This window comes from Stegostoma tigrinum, chromosome 33 (genome assembly GCF_030684315.1).
Source record: "Stegostoma tigrinum isolate sSteTig4 chromosome 33, sSteTig4.hap1, whole genome shotgun sequence".
Taxonomy (NCBI): Eukaryota; Metazoa; Chordata; class Chondrichthyes; order Orectolobiformes; family Stegostomatidae; genus Stegostoma; species Stegostoma tigrinum.
In genome coordinates, this window is record NC_081386.1 from 29,898,367 (window position 1) to 29,913,299 (window position 14,933).

At 38.2% G+C, this 14,933-nt stretch overlaps 1 protein-coding gene across 8 annotated transcripts in view; it reads right to left on the reverse strand.

The window, feature by feature from the left end:
- Window positions 1-14,933, reverse strand: part of pias1b (protein inhibitor of activated STAT, 1b) — a 125,374-nt gene that overhangs the window by 42,627 nt on the left and 67,814 nt on the right. Inside the window, exon 1 of one of the 8 annotated variants that reach the window (XM_048563021.2) lies at window positions 7,059-7,171. The exons of the other annotated variants lie outside the window; for them this stretch is intronic. The gene's annotated coding sequence lies outside the window, so the exon portion shown is untranslated. Of the gene's footprint in view, window positions 1-7,058; window positions 7,172-14,933 lie in introns of those variants that run through there. 8 annotated transcript variants of the gene reach the window in all.

A 14,933-nucleotide genomic window follows, 5' to 3' on the forward strand; every position in this document is an offset into this window, starting at 1 on the left:
AATGAAACCTGGTTACAATAGAAGTCCCCTTCATCATTCTAAATTCAAACTGAAGAGACAAGCAAGATTCAAAGCAATTGCTTGTTCTGTACCTTCAATACAAAAAAGATTGCATTGTGTCTTTTGTTCACAATTTAAGGAAAAGAACATTGCAATTGCTTGCCTTTCTGCCCACTTCAAAAAAAGAGTGATCAGAACAGGAAATAGGAGTTCACAGTGCAATTTCACTGCTGAGCTGACTGGGAGCTCGAGGCACAAGTTTCAGAAGTTTTCCACATCGACAGAACTCAAAACAATAAAAGCAGAAGCTCACTTTGATGATAAAGAGGAACCTTTTAAGTACTGAACTGTGTGAAATGTAGCCTTGAACATTCCCTCGAATCAGTATAGCTTAGGGGATAATCAAAACAAAATGGTACTAAGTTTCATTGAATCACCTACAACACCTGATAAAAATTGTTCAACTCATATACAGTGCTGGAAGCATGCACTGCTGAGAGCGGCAGAAATTCAATTTTTTGTCAATTTGGCGCTGGGAACTTTAATATATTCCCAAGTCAGGTACATCACAAAGAAGCTGAAAGAAACTCCTTTCACTTTGTCGATGAATTTGCTTCAGGCCAACCACAACCTCCAGCCTACATTCCTCAACACTGGCAATCTAATAACTTTTTCAGTGCAGTACAAACTGCATACCCCACGACAGCAAGGAAATGGATAAATAGTTCTCAATCTCATTCAAACTAGGACATTTACCTTCAACAAGCAAAGCAGCTCTGAAACTTTTTAATCTGTCCTAAATTTAAACTTAAGGTCCAGAGGTGGAAGTTCAATCTGTCAATTATGCTACCCTTCAATTGTATTTTATTATAGGTGGAAATGTACAAATTCTTCTTCCTCTCTGTCCTAAAAACTGTTCTGGTGCTGCAAATCAGTCGACTGAAGTCAAGTTTTTCTCTGCAGCTCAAAGCAAGAGTTCAAAATTACATTTATCTAATTCTCTTTTCAAAGTCTCAGTGTGAAATGTAAAATTCAGCACATCCTTTCAATTTAACTATATGCACTCTCTCCAAGGGTTCAACTGGTTCAACACTAAATCAATAAAATTGTTGACATTTAACTAGCAATCAGTAATTTTGCAAAACACAACTTAAAATGACACAACAGCACATGGAAATTCACAAGGCATTATTCAAAGAAACCAAATTACTGAGTTCTGAAACAATATGCTCTGTTTAATCAGGATGAAAATCTCCCAAACCTCATTAACAACTGCCAATTCCTAATAGGACCATTCCTTTGCTTTCCTTCTCCACACTATTTCTTACTAAAAATGTGATGTACAGGAAGTGGACCATACAATCACAGTTTACATTTATATAGTGCTTTTACCATAATAAAACATTCCAAGGCACTTAGCAAGAAAACCACTGGGCTGGCAATTGTATCAGGATCAGAATTTGAGATTCCCACAAGACCAGGGAAGAGCAGGGAACTTGGAGAGTTGTAGAACTAAAAGATAAAGGTAGGAAAAATGGTCTAAGACATAATGAGATTGGCAAACAATGATACAAAATAAGTAAGACAGTAACAGATTAGTTCTTCAATGTTTGAGTGAAACGTATAGTCATCACCAGGCACCAAATATGATTTTGAATCCTGCATATTGCATTAAATTCAGAACTAAAACTGTTACATTGGTTTGTTCCAGAGGTGTGTAACATCATCTCTGAACAGGTTAATTAGAAATATCTGCAGCACATTTCTGGAGACTCTTGGGGCACAGTGGCGGCATCTTTTAACTGAGACAGGGGACCTGCTCCAGAAGTGCGTAAAAACACTTCTAAACAGAATAACAAGAAAATATCTAAAGGTATGAACCACTTTGGTGAACAACTGTGCTGTCACACGCTCCCTCACACAGAGTTGGGATCCATTTCACTCCCACTCATTTTCCACAGCTGCCATAGTGAAGTGAAAGTGCATAAAGGATTTGAGACAAATTAGCTGGGGCAAGTGAATAGTCACAAAACTTTAGGTATCAAACAGATTATATAGGTGCCCCTCTCAATTTATGCAATCATTTATTGGTTGTGTATTCATTGTAGGATAAAATCCACCATATTTCCACAGTTACAATTGACAGGGTGCTGCAGCTTTGCACATAATTTGCTATGTACAATATGTATAACTAATAAGGGACGCATTCCACAAATGATTTCACCTAGATTAATCACAGTCACTTCTATTTCAACAAGACGGGAACATTCAAGTTAGATCTTTGAATTATGCTCTTCATAATTTTCTTTGCCAAGCCAATCCCCATCAGCAAAGGAGGATCCCTGCCTGAAAGTGGACCTTGATAATGGGCTAAGAAGACAGGACTAAGCACAGAATAACGTGCTAACATCGCCTAGACTTGTCCATATTTGTCTGTAACAAATGAGGGATGATACTTTCTCTGTAAAGGATAGAAAAATTTCCAGTATAAACTGTAAATCAGATTAAAAAAAAAGGAAGTATCTCAATGAAATTACAATCACAATGGACACAGTACAAAACAAATTGATAGAGCTGCAGGCTGACCAGTCTAGATGGACTTTACTTGAGGTTTTTAAAAGAGGTGGTGATCAATGAGCTAGCAAGTGTTAATTTTTGCAAACTTAATTTGATTCAGGAAAGATTTGATCAGACTTAAAAAGTAGCAAATACAATCCCTCTATTCAAGGAGGAAGGAAGATAGGAAACAGAAAAGTAAGGCCAGTTAGCTTCTGAGGGAGGGTCACTGGATGCAAAATGTTAACTCTAATTTCTCCCCACAGATGCTCCCAGATCTCCTGAGCTTTTACAACGATTTTTATTTTTGTTTCCAGTTAGCTTGGTGTCTGCCATGGGGAAGGCTTTAGAATTAAATCAAGAGAATATAGCTGCACTGTTAAGAAAACTCAAAAATTATTTGGTAAGTCATCAAGAGTTAATCAAAGGAAAATCTATTGGAGATCTTTCAACAGGTAATGTGCGTGCACTGTGGTAAAAAGGGAGTCTGAAGATATACATACTATACTTGGATTTCCACAAGGCATTTGATAAGATGCTAGATCAAAAGCTACCACAGTAAATAAAAACTCATGATACAGCATGAACAGAAGCTTGGCTGGCTGGCTGAGAACAGACAGCATGCATGATTGAATATTTGTCCAAGTTAAGGAAATGACAAGTGGGAATCTGTGTTGGGGGCTTCAATCTTTTACAACTTAGATCAGTAACATAGATGAGGGAAGCAAAGCATGATACTTACATTTGTAGTCAACGTTAAAATAAGGAAAAAGATATGCTGTGAATTCAACATAAGGGGGCTGCAGACAGAAATAAACAGGTTAAGTGAGTAAGCAATCTGCCAAATTTTTGCCTACTGTGGCAAAAGTGTAAGTTGTTCACTTTAGCTGGATGGATGAAAAAGCCAATTATTTGTGAAATGAAGAACAGCTGTGGAATTCCAAGGTGCAGAGAGATTTAGATATTCTAGTGCATGCATCATAAGAAATTAACTGTTAATCATGCAACCAAAAAAAGCTAAAATGGTCATTATCTTTTATTATGAGGAGTTGAACATAAAAGAAAGAAATCAATGCTTCAGTTACTCAAAGCATTGAGAGACCACATCTTGAAAGTCAGTTTTGGTCAGCTTATTTAAGGATGACGTAAATACACTGAAGGCAGTTCAGAGTTGGTTTATTAGACTGATAGCTGGAATGAAAAGGCTGTCTCATGTACATAGGTTGGACAAGCTCAGATTATTTCCACTGAAGTTTAGAAGAGTGATGGGTGACTTGATGAAGTGCATAGGATTCTGAATGGTGGATGTGGAAAGGATGCTTCCCTTTGCGAGGCAACCCAGAACTACAATCATAGAATTTTTACAGTGTAGATTGAGCTGAGTGGCCTCTTCGAGTCTGTATCAATCCTCGGAAGAGCATACCACCCAGACCTAGACCCAGACCCCTCTGCCACACTTCCCCAGTAACAGCACATTCATTCTGCTAATCCACCCAGCCTATACATCCTGGCCACTCTACAGCATATTAGCATGGCCTATCCACCCAAACTGCACTATTTGAGACACTTCTAAAATTAGGGATCACCCTTTTTGGGCTGAATATGGAGAATTTTTTTCTCAATGGTTTGTGAGACTTTCAAATTCTGCCTCAAAAGACAGTAGGGTCATTAAATAGTTCTTTAATTCAGAAGTAGATGCTTGCTGGAAACGGGAACCAAAACGTTATTGGGGATAGATCAAAATATGGAATTCAAAACTCAAAATCATCAGCCACCATCTTACTAAATGCAATTTCAAGGAGAAAACAGTTTACTTCTGCTCCTATTTTGTATGTTTGTATTGTGAAAGACAGGGAAAAAAAATGAAATATCTGAAGACTAACATTGCAATAGAATGCTTATATGCTTAAAGAATCTCCCAAGCAAACAGATGAGACCAAATAGAATCTTCCCTGAGTAGTTACCAGAATTCAAGGCAGTACGATTTTCCAAAGAAAGGCAAAAGGAATCAAATCAAATCAAATCTGGATTTTCATTTCTCTTGCGACAACTACCGGCATTGCAATTACAGAATGATTAAAGGCAAAGTAAAATAACTGCATGACTACACCTGAAACAAAAGAACCAACTTGCCGCTATGGTTTTTAACTGATAAAATAGCATTGCTCGTAGCCCGGAAGATCCCATTTTCAAACTTTGTTCTCCGTACAATTATCAGATCTGAAAAAATTCTGCATTATTGTGAACTGATGTTGGTAACATTGGTCTCCTACACAATTCAAGCTGATCCTATTCTGTGGCCTCTGCTGTTTGTTGCAATGGCATGAAAACACCTTTCCCACACAATCTGCTAAAATTTAATGTCTAGATCAGTACAGACAAGAATGGTAACCATGCAAATACAATCCAGAAAGGTTAGCATTCAGCAAAGGGAAACAAGATAATTCGATTAAAATAAAGATCTTTAAAAAGATTTTAAAAATCAGTAAAATCGCTTCAGTATAATTGGCTCTAAAGCTATTTTCTATTCATAATCTATTCTCAACTTTCTTAGCTACTACTGACAAATTTAGGTTCAAGCATGCATGCACCAGGAAACTCTCCACACAAAAATTACAGACTAACTTGAAAAGGTAATGTATTAAATTAATATGAAGCTTTTTAAAGAAAATGATGGAAGGCAGTCCTGCAAATCAAGACCAGAGGTAAATACATTTAAACAAACCACATAAATCTACTTTGACAAGTGTAACAAGAAGTTTTGAAACTGGCCTAGAAAAATAATCCAATTCCTTTTCCACACCTTTGCCAGTTAGAAAGGACATGATATCTTTGTAAAACTTTAACATTTCTAAAGCAGAACAGATAGTAGTACTCTCTAAAACAGTGACTTTCATGTACCTTAGACTAAAATCACAAAGCACTTCAAAATAAATGTGGACTAGCTTAATAAAATTACAGAACTAGTTTTGTTCTAACCAAGTCATACAATATACTCCAGCAGGAAATACTACAAGCATTGATAAAGAATGTCATCAGAAACTTGTGCATATTTCCCTTCTAAATTTTTAGCTGTCTTGTCAGTTGCACACATTTTATTTTTAAAAGAGCTAGAGTTCTTACAATTTATAAAACTAACAGCAGACTCAGAATTCACTTAACAGCAATTAGACTGCATCCTTTAAAGGGACACACAGCCATAGTATCAGCAGACTAATGCAATTTGTATCACAGAATATACAAAAGAGTCCTTATAAAATCCTCATCAAACCTTCCATGCATGTCAAAGATGATCTAGGAACCAAAAAGTCTCAAGGCAGGGAATCAATATTACACCAGATAAATCTATTTGCTTGGAACAAAGTGACCAGAGGCTATTTTATTTCTCAAATAAAGTTGAATAGACATATGCATGGCTTGCAAATTTTAATTATTTCGAAAGCTAAGATGAGCTAACTTTCATCGTGAAAACCAGAATTAGGATTGATAATGTCTGAAGGATGACAGACAGCCCAGTTATATAGAGCCTGAGGACTGCTATCAGAGTTCAGCCAACAGAATCACAAAAGGGTGGACGAGTTGTTATCTGTATTGTTTCACAGTTACAGTGCACACTAAACCATTACTGCTCACCCAAGAGAGAAAAGAATATCGCAGCTAGAATATACAGGTTCAATATCTGGTCTGCGGTGCAGTCCATAGTTTGGGGACAACAGGTAACCAATTGAAGAAATTGCCAAGCAATGATTGCTTGTTGAATGTGCAAGCTGTTGACTATCAAAGACAAGATTTGTCTCCAGTATCATTGCGTCCACAATTGATTCAGATCATTGAACTTGTTCAGAAATTATGAACGCCTGAAGAACTGAACGAGATTCACTTGGTAACCAGAACAGATGAAGGAAAAGACTGGCTGACAAGAGAAACAAAGTGGTTTCATTGTTTAAACAATGCAAAGTGGTAAAATGTGTAACGAGAAAAGCAAGATTAAAAGTACAGATAATCAAAACCAACTTTTTGTTAATAAACTTAGACATTGAGACAATGGGGATATCTCTTGATGGGAATTGGTAGAATCAGTTCCTAATGCCTATCAATATAAAAATAATTTGAAGCAGAGCTAGAGCCCAGAAAGAACAGGCAAGGCAGAGGCAAACACGAGAATTCCTGGAAGCATGGCACTCCACAAAGCATGCTATTAATAAACACTTTGAACTCGACCCTGTATACATTCCACTATGGAGGAAACTCCGGAAGTGAGGCACACATTGCAACAGACCCCAGAGTTTAAAAACCAAGTGGGAAAACATACCGAGGCTTCAAGGAGGATATTACCAGGCACGGTAACGAAACGTCTGTGGAATAAAAAAACCAGCTCGGCGAGCCAACCAACATCAACACCTACAACCCAAACAACAGATTTACTCCAAAAACTTAGATATTATTGTTTCTTTAAAATTCAAACCTCAAAATACAAAACCTGTAAACACTGTCTCACTTACATTGCAAGGATCTCCCAAAGTTCAGTGACTTTTCCATGTCGATGAAACCTGGTCACCAACTAGGCTTCGTGAATGGGCATGGACGACAGAGAAATTACCAAAACCTCACAAGCAGACCACCTCGTTTCAAAAAGGTGCATGTGGTTTCGTCCAAGGGCTAGAGGTAAAGGCAACAAAATGTCTTTCAGGCAGAAACATACATTAAAAAGTTCTGTCAGTATGTCTTCCACGCGTTCCTGAACAAGAAGTAATTCCAGACCAAGCTGTACTATACTGTTCTCTCAAGAAAAGGTCAATGTTTGGCCAATGACATCATAATGGTCCACATGTAGCATGGTATCCAGCTCACAATGTGGAACTGGGTGCATATAGAACAGGTGGGAAAGAACAACCCTGAGCCGTCAGCCACTTGACATTTTAATTCTGCACTCCTGACTTCCACTGTACTAAGGGTCAAAAGAAGCTTAAGGAACAGGAACAGGAACAGCAACTCATATTCCGCTTGGGAATCCTGCAGCCCGATGGTATCAATGTGGACTTCACCAGCTTCAAAATCTCCCCTTCCCCCACCGCATCCCAAAACCAGTCCAGTTCGTCCCCTCCCCCCACTGCACCTCACAACCAGCCCAGCTCTTCCCCTCCACCCACTGCATCCCAAAACCAGTCCAACCTGTCTCTGCCTCCCTAACCTGTTCTTCCTCTCACCCATCCCTTCCTCCCACCCCAAGCCGCATCTCCATCTCCTATCTACTAACCTCATCCCATCTCCTTGGCCTGTCTGTCTTCCCTGGACTGACCTATCCCCTCCCTACCTATACTCTCCTCTCCACCTATCTTCTTTACTCTCCATCTTCGGTCCGCCTCCCCCTCCTCTCCCTATTTATTCCAGAACCCTCACCCCATCCCCCTCTCTGATGAAGGGTCTAGGCCCGAAATGTCTAGCAAGCTTTTGTGCTCCCGAGATGCTGCTGGGCCTGCTGTGTTCATCCAGCCTCACATTTTATTATCTTGGATTCTCCAGCATCTGCAGTTCCCATTATCACTTAAGGAACAGCAGCTTGTCACTCGACTTAAACAGTCTTCTGGACTCAACACTGGGTTCAATAATTTTGAGATCATAATCATCACTAATTTTTTTTGTATTTGTGCTATTTATAGCTCCTCTAGACATATTTTTATTTCATTACTTTTCCATTACTACTCAATTTTACTTTGCACCAGCCCTTTTGTTATTAATCCCTCCCATCTTTTACCTACATTTTCTTTTGATTGCACCACCCCTTAGCATTTTACATAAAATTTGTTAAAAGGTTCAGACAAAAAAAAAGATTTATCAGTACTAAAACAATCCTATTCCAATAGATGATGCCTGACTTGCAAAGTAATTTCAGCATGTTTTGGTTTTAGATTGGAAAAAAAATAAATATATATTTCAGTATTTTTTTGAGATTTTAGGACATACATGGTTAAGCATTTAAATGTTCTTTAAGATGCCTGCTTAGCAACCACAAGAGATTCCACTTTCAAGTCATGCCAGCTTATTAAATTTGTAATAAATCATGGGAAGTACTGAAGCAAATTAAATCAAAACTGTTTGAATACATTTACTTAAGTTACAAAAATCTTGTAAATGCTGCATTATAAATAGAATATGCAACTGACATACTTGATAAATAACTGTTTGTTACACAACCGTAGCCATTAAACAGGTAATTCACACAACTGTATCATAGGCATGACAAGTACTTGTTCATCCCAATTGCCCTTCTATTCTGCCTATTCACTCATAATGGGTCAGAGTTCCATGAGCCTTGCAGCATCTTAAAGCACTCTTCATGCATGAGATCACTTGAGTGTCAGCAGGTTATTTGACCACTGTTACCATTCCAGTTAAACATATTCTATTGCTGTCCATCATCCAGATGTATCACTTCCCAGGAGTGGGAACGTTGCCTGATTTCCCAGTGGTGCAGAAGCTAATCATAGCACTCCTATTACCCTAGCCAAGATCAGCCAACTCAACATGAAACAAAGATTGAATGCAGGACCTTTCCAGTCTGTTGAGTTTATCATCATGTAGAAAAGTGCATTTAGCAAATGGGCTGCAAGCACGAGTTCAGGAGAAGGAAACAAAGAGGGAAGATCAGGAATGCTTTCAACAAATAGGCATGGATTTAGAGCTTTGAAGCAGATGATTATTACAACAGGCAATGCTGAAAACCTTGAATCTGAATGGCATTTCCTCTGACCTGTAAGTAGCATTATGCTACTACAGTCATGGCATTCTGAAATATACTGAAGATCTTTTTTTCATATGAAGTATATTTGAAGAAAACTTTTGACACCGCAGGCAAATGACAACCAACAGGTCTGGATGTCACACTGCAGCATTACCTGCTAGGAATGTATCTGGATTCAAACTAGATTCTACTTGGTAACAAACATTCTACAGTCTTAACCACTGCAATGACTGACATGATGAAATTTCTATTTTTCACAAATACAATTATTATTCTACCTTCTATTTTAGTATCTCTTCAAAACATATTTCGACTGCATATTAAGCATAAGCTGAATACAAACATCATAACTCAAGCATAAACATGCAGCACAAGTTTGCTGTCTAACAGATGCCACAGAAATGGAACTGACTGGAAATGTAGGGGTGTCCCACTAGGCCTTGCAGTATAACATTCCAGACACAGATACCAAATTATATCGTTAAACCTCATGTAATTCAGATCCTTGAATTCACTGGATTAACGTATCACTCATTCAATGCAGTTCCATCAATATTCAACAGGTCTTTGTATTCCAGTTCAGCTAGCACCTGATCTTGAAAGTGAAGAAGTAGGCTGATGCTTAAAGATCACAGAGAAAAACAACTGATTAACAGAAAAACATTTGCAAGGAGGGCCAGGTTATTTGTACCAGCTAAACAAATGCACTTAAAATCAACACATTAAATTGATTCCCTTATCATTACTTCACACTAGTGTTGGACAACTCTACGTCTTCTCTTGACAACTGATGCTTGAATGGATGAATTCCATACCTAGGTGCTTTCGCTCAAAGTTACACAGTTCAGAAATTTCCTACAGTTTTGGTATCAATTTATTGCCATGCTCAACTGTTTTCAAACTACATACAAGAACCACATTACTGGTACAAATACCCGCTCTATTTCTTGCTGAAAACATCATATTTCTGCACCACACTGTGCGTTAGTATTTTGTAAACTTGGGAACATTTTACTCCAGCAACAGTAGCTTTAAAAGATGTAGTGCATTCAAACTGAGAACCCCCCCAATACGCTTTTGAATTTCTTAGTGTCAGACAATTGGAGTTTGGAAACAGTATATTAATTTGGCGGAATCGAACAGCCATTTTGAAACACCAAACATGGAACCTGCAGTGTGAAGAATCTGATATGATGTTTCGGATGATGGTTCAGAAATAAATGCTGGCTCTCAGCATTTGAGTTTTCAATCATGAGGGGAAAAACTGAAATGGAAAAAGAAGTCTGCATTTTTTTAAAAAAGAAACTCCTTCCTTCCACTCTCCATTCAAACATTAAACGGTTCATAAGAACATTTCTGCTTTTAAGTGAAAAAAATGTGTCAAACAGGGCTCAGTGGGTAATACTCACCTTGTAGACAGAATCCCATTGCTGCTCTGCACGTTGCCAAAAGCTTTCTGAAACCCGCCCTGTGAAGATGGTGAGAAGCAAAAGGAACTACACAAACTGAGGTGATAAAATGTGAGGCTGGATGAACACAGCAGGCCAAGCAGCATCTCAGGAGCACAAAAGCTGACGTTTCGGGCCCAGTCCTTTTATCTCTGACACAAACTGAGGCTTTTTTTTTGCAGAATCAAACAATTCCCTTTAGCTTGACATCAAATCATTGAAAAAAGGAAAATACTGCAAATCTATACCATCTATAGCTAACAAGGTTCTCTACAGCAGGCTGCCTGTTGTCATTCAATTCTGTCACAGGAATTTACAGCTACAGAGAAATTATTTCAATACATTTCAAACATTTTAACTTAAACACAGGAAGAAAACAATTCCAATGGATGAAGCTGTAATTTGTCTGTCAAAAGCATTACAGCCACATCCTGTTGTGACTACGTCAACTAGAATTTATTGAAAGGTAATTTCAGTCAATGATTTCATTTTTACTGACTTCCGCACTCCAAGTAAACATCTGATTTCAACAAAACTTTAGACAATTCAAACTTTTTGCAACACTACATATTGTTTACAAGTAGAGAAGTTCAGAAAATTTTTTGGCAGATTTTGGAATGGACCGAGTTGCTATTTTTCCCAAACAACAATAACTGTCAAAGATCTGTAACAAAAAAATCTGGGAGGCAAGTGCACAAGATACCTAGTTTTACAACTTGAGGGGCATGAATGCTTAAACACAACAGTTTGCTCATTTGATAAATTTCATCAAATCAAGGACATCTTTAGTGTCTTAACTGGTTGAAGCTTCAGGCCCCTACAAATTACGTGCAGCAAAAGTCAAAGTTACTTCAAAACATGATATACAATTGCCTTTTTAAAGTGGGCTTCTAATTGCCCACAGTACTCTGGTAGACTTATACTAAAAGATTTCAAGTATTTGTGCTCTGAGGAAAGGACAGTTTTCTCAGGACATTGCTACACCTTCAGCTGTCAAGCTTCATGCTCCCAAACTCCCTCCCTAAACCTCCCACAATTCTTTATTTTTTTCCCTGTTTGAAAAGCTCCCTTAAACTACATCCCAGACTGTTTGGTCTAACATCTCTGTCTGGATGTCAAATTTTACTTCATAACACATGAAGTGTTTTGAAACATTTCACTATGTTTAAGATGCTATCAATATTGGTTACATTTATCTCTTCCTATGCACACCTCCCAGACCAACTGCACTCTTCCTTCGAAATAAGCATTGAATTTTCCCTTCCCTAAAAATAAATCCATCTTTGACCGAATCATTTGGTTTCTGAACATCCAATTCACCTCCCAAGGCCTTTTAATATAACATTAACAACCAAACATCACAGATCTAAACACCAAACTGGCTCCAAACAATGGTGAATGACCTAGATTTGTGATACATCAACTGCACCTCACTTCTCTCAACCTCCAGAGCAAGCAATATGGCTGATCACCATCACCTCACCTCCCACGTGGAATGCAGCCACCAACAGTTTCTCTATCCTTCCCATATTGTCTTCACATTATCAATGTTTTTGTCTTATTCTTCTCCAAATTCCTGCCTTTGCTGACACTTCTTTGGTGGTGTTTGATTCTATACATTTGCTGACATCAGAACATACCTCCGTATGTTCTTACCTGTTTGTCAGAAATTGCCATGGTTAAATCACTACTTTGTCCCAGAAGAGACAAGAGAATGCAAGTTCTGTTCTGACTTACTCACGCTGACCAGATCTGAACAGCACCCTCACAAGACCTTCACAGTCAAGTTTTGATAATTTATTGGATACCAGTTACCAAATTAAAATGTGCGCTTAATGCTTATATAATCCAGCAAATGGGTCAAAACAAGATGTGATAACATCATATACGAGAAAGCAAAGGAAAATAAAATCATGAAATAGAGAAACACATGGGTGCCTCTTTTTAAGCTGGGACTAGATGTGTTTCAATTAAAAGCCAGATACAAGTGGAACCTTCTAGCTCTGTGCACAATCAACTCAATATATTATGTTGCAGCCTTCAGATACATCAACCAAGGGTTTTGGGAACTTGTGTCTTCATTATTTCCATTGGTTTCTTTTCACATTGAACTATTTGAATCTGACATCGGAACGTCCCATCAGTCTAGTACAACTAGTTTTAGGACACTGTAGAGAAATAGTCAATGATAGATGTAACTGCCTTTGTTATTTCAGTTGTTAGAATTATCCCACATTATAATGTGGCTTCTACAACTTCTAGGGCCTGAAATATTGCAAAGAATTTCCTCTCAAATCTGAGATGTCATATAAACAAATGCTTCAATATTCAAAAGAAATAAATCCAGGGAGCATCACCCGAGATTGACAAAACTATTCTTGGAATGTGGATATTACTGGTAAAGCTAATTTTACCTCCGCAAGAGATTAAATTAATTGGTATATGACCAAAGTAATCACCAGGTCAAGCGGAAGAAGGATCGACAGCTTTCCTTCCTTATAAGACATTAACAAACAGTGTGAGCCCAATGGATTCACTACCTACAACTTATTCTCTGGATTATTAATCGAGATAATTGAATTACAAAGCCCAGTGACCAAAGTAGCTTTCCAAGGTTTGCCCAGCATACTTCCCAAATCATGTACTAAACAGTAAGACAGTCAATGGGACCAGGATGTTGCCTAGGCTGGAGTGTTTTGTAGTATAGAAGACAGGGTGGATAGATTGGGGCTGTTTTCCTTGGACCATAGGCTGGGAGATGATGTGGGATGTATAAAATTAAGAGGGGCACAGACAGCATAGAAAGGAAGAAACTTTTCCCCTTGGTTGAGGGGTCAATGACTGGGGGCATAAATTTTAAGTAAAGGGTGGAAGGTTTACAGGGGAAAGGAGGAAAACTTTTCACTCACAGGGTTATGGGAATCTGGAACTCAGTGCCTGCATGAATGGTGGAGGCAGAAATTTTAGTAGCATTTAGAAGTACACTTAGTATGCCAAGGCATACTGAGCTATGGACCAAGTCTTAGGAAATGAAATTGAGAGAGTTAGGTGGTTGTTTTTGAAAAGTATAGACTTGATGGGCCAAAGGTCATTTTAATGTGCTTTTTCTATGACTCTAACACTTCTAACAGTAACTGCTTGCAAAGCAACATTACTGCTCATTTGATGGAACTAAACATAATCAACCCCTAAAGCAGCACTGCAAAGTTCTAAAAAAAACTTCCAAAATATACTGGGAGCATCCTAAAGCTTGAAGATTACATTAAATCTTCTCCTTTATTAATAGCTTTATACTGTGCAAGTATAAGAGGTTATAAAACACAAAAGGCCATCTTGGGCCTGAAGCTGCTTTGGGAGCGGGGGGGGGGAGAGAACACCTCTGAAGGCCAACTCACTCAACTGAACATTACTATAAGTGATGATCTTTACAGAGCTTCTGCAAAAACTTGCAGCCGAACAATTCTGCCATCAGTTACTTACTTTGGGAGGCAGGGGAGGGCAGCAGATTAAAAACATACACGCACACCTCTGCGCTATGTTTAAAGCTGCAGGGTGGGAAATTAAAAATTTTATATAATTTCTACCCAAAATGGGAAGACAGACAAGTCAAAGTGTCAACGAGTCACTCATCAATCCATCAGTGAACATACAATTATTGTACCATGTGGATGCTGGCACAACAGAGACACAAGTTAGACACACCTGGACAAAAGAAACTGGGGGTCCACACAACTAAAAGCCCCCCTAAAAGCTTCTCTCCTTTCTCATTCTATAAAGTTCTTTTTTTAAAAGAAGGTCAGCCTGTTCAGAGAAGTTTTACCCTGGCACACATGGAACCTACAAATCACAGAATTCCTACACTGTAGAAACAGCCCATCCAGGAGAACCCAGACCTCCTGGCTCAAAGGTAGGGATTTTACCTCAGTGCACAAGACCCCCAACCTTTTTCATTCTATTCTTGAATTTGCAAATTAACTGAAGGAGCAATAATCAATGCAAATAAGTTCCCATAATGTAATTAAGGTCCCAGCATCATCTTAACCACCAACTCATACCTACACACACCCACACGCACATGGATACATCCAGCCCACACCTAATTTTTAAAGTTCATACATTTTTGAAGATAAAATTAATAATATCTATACCTAAAATTTGAAAACAAAAAGGGGACAAAATCCATACTT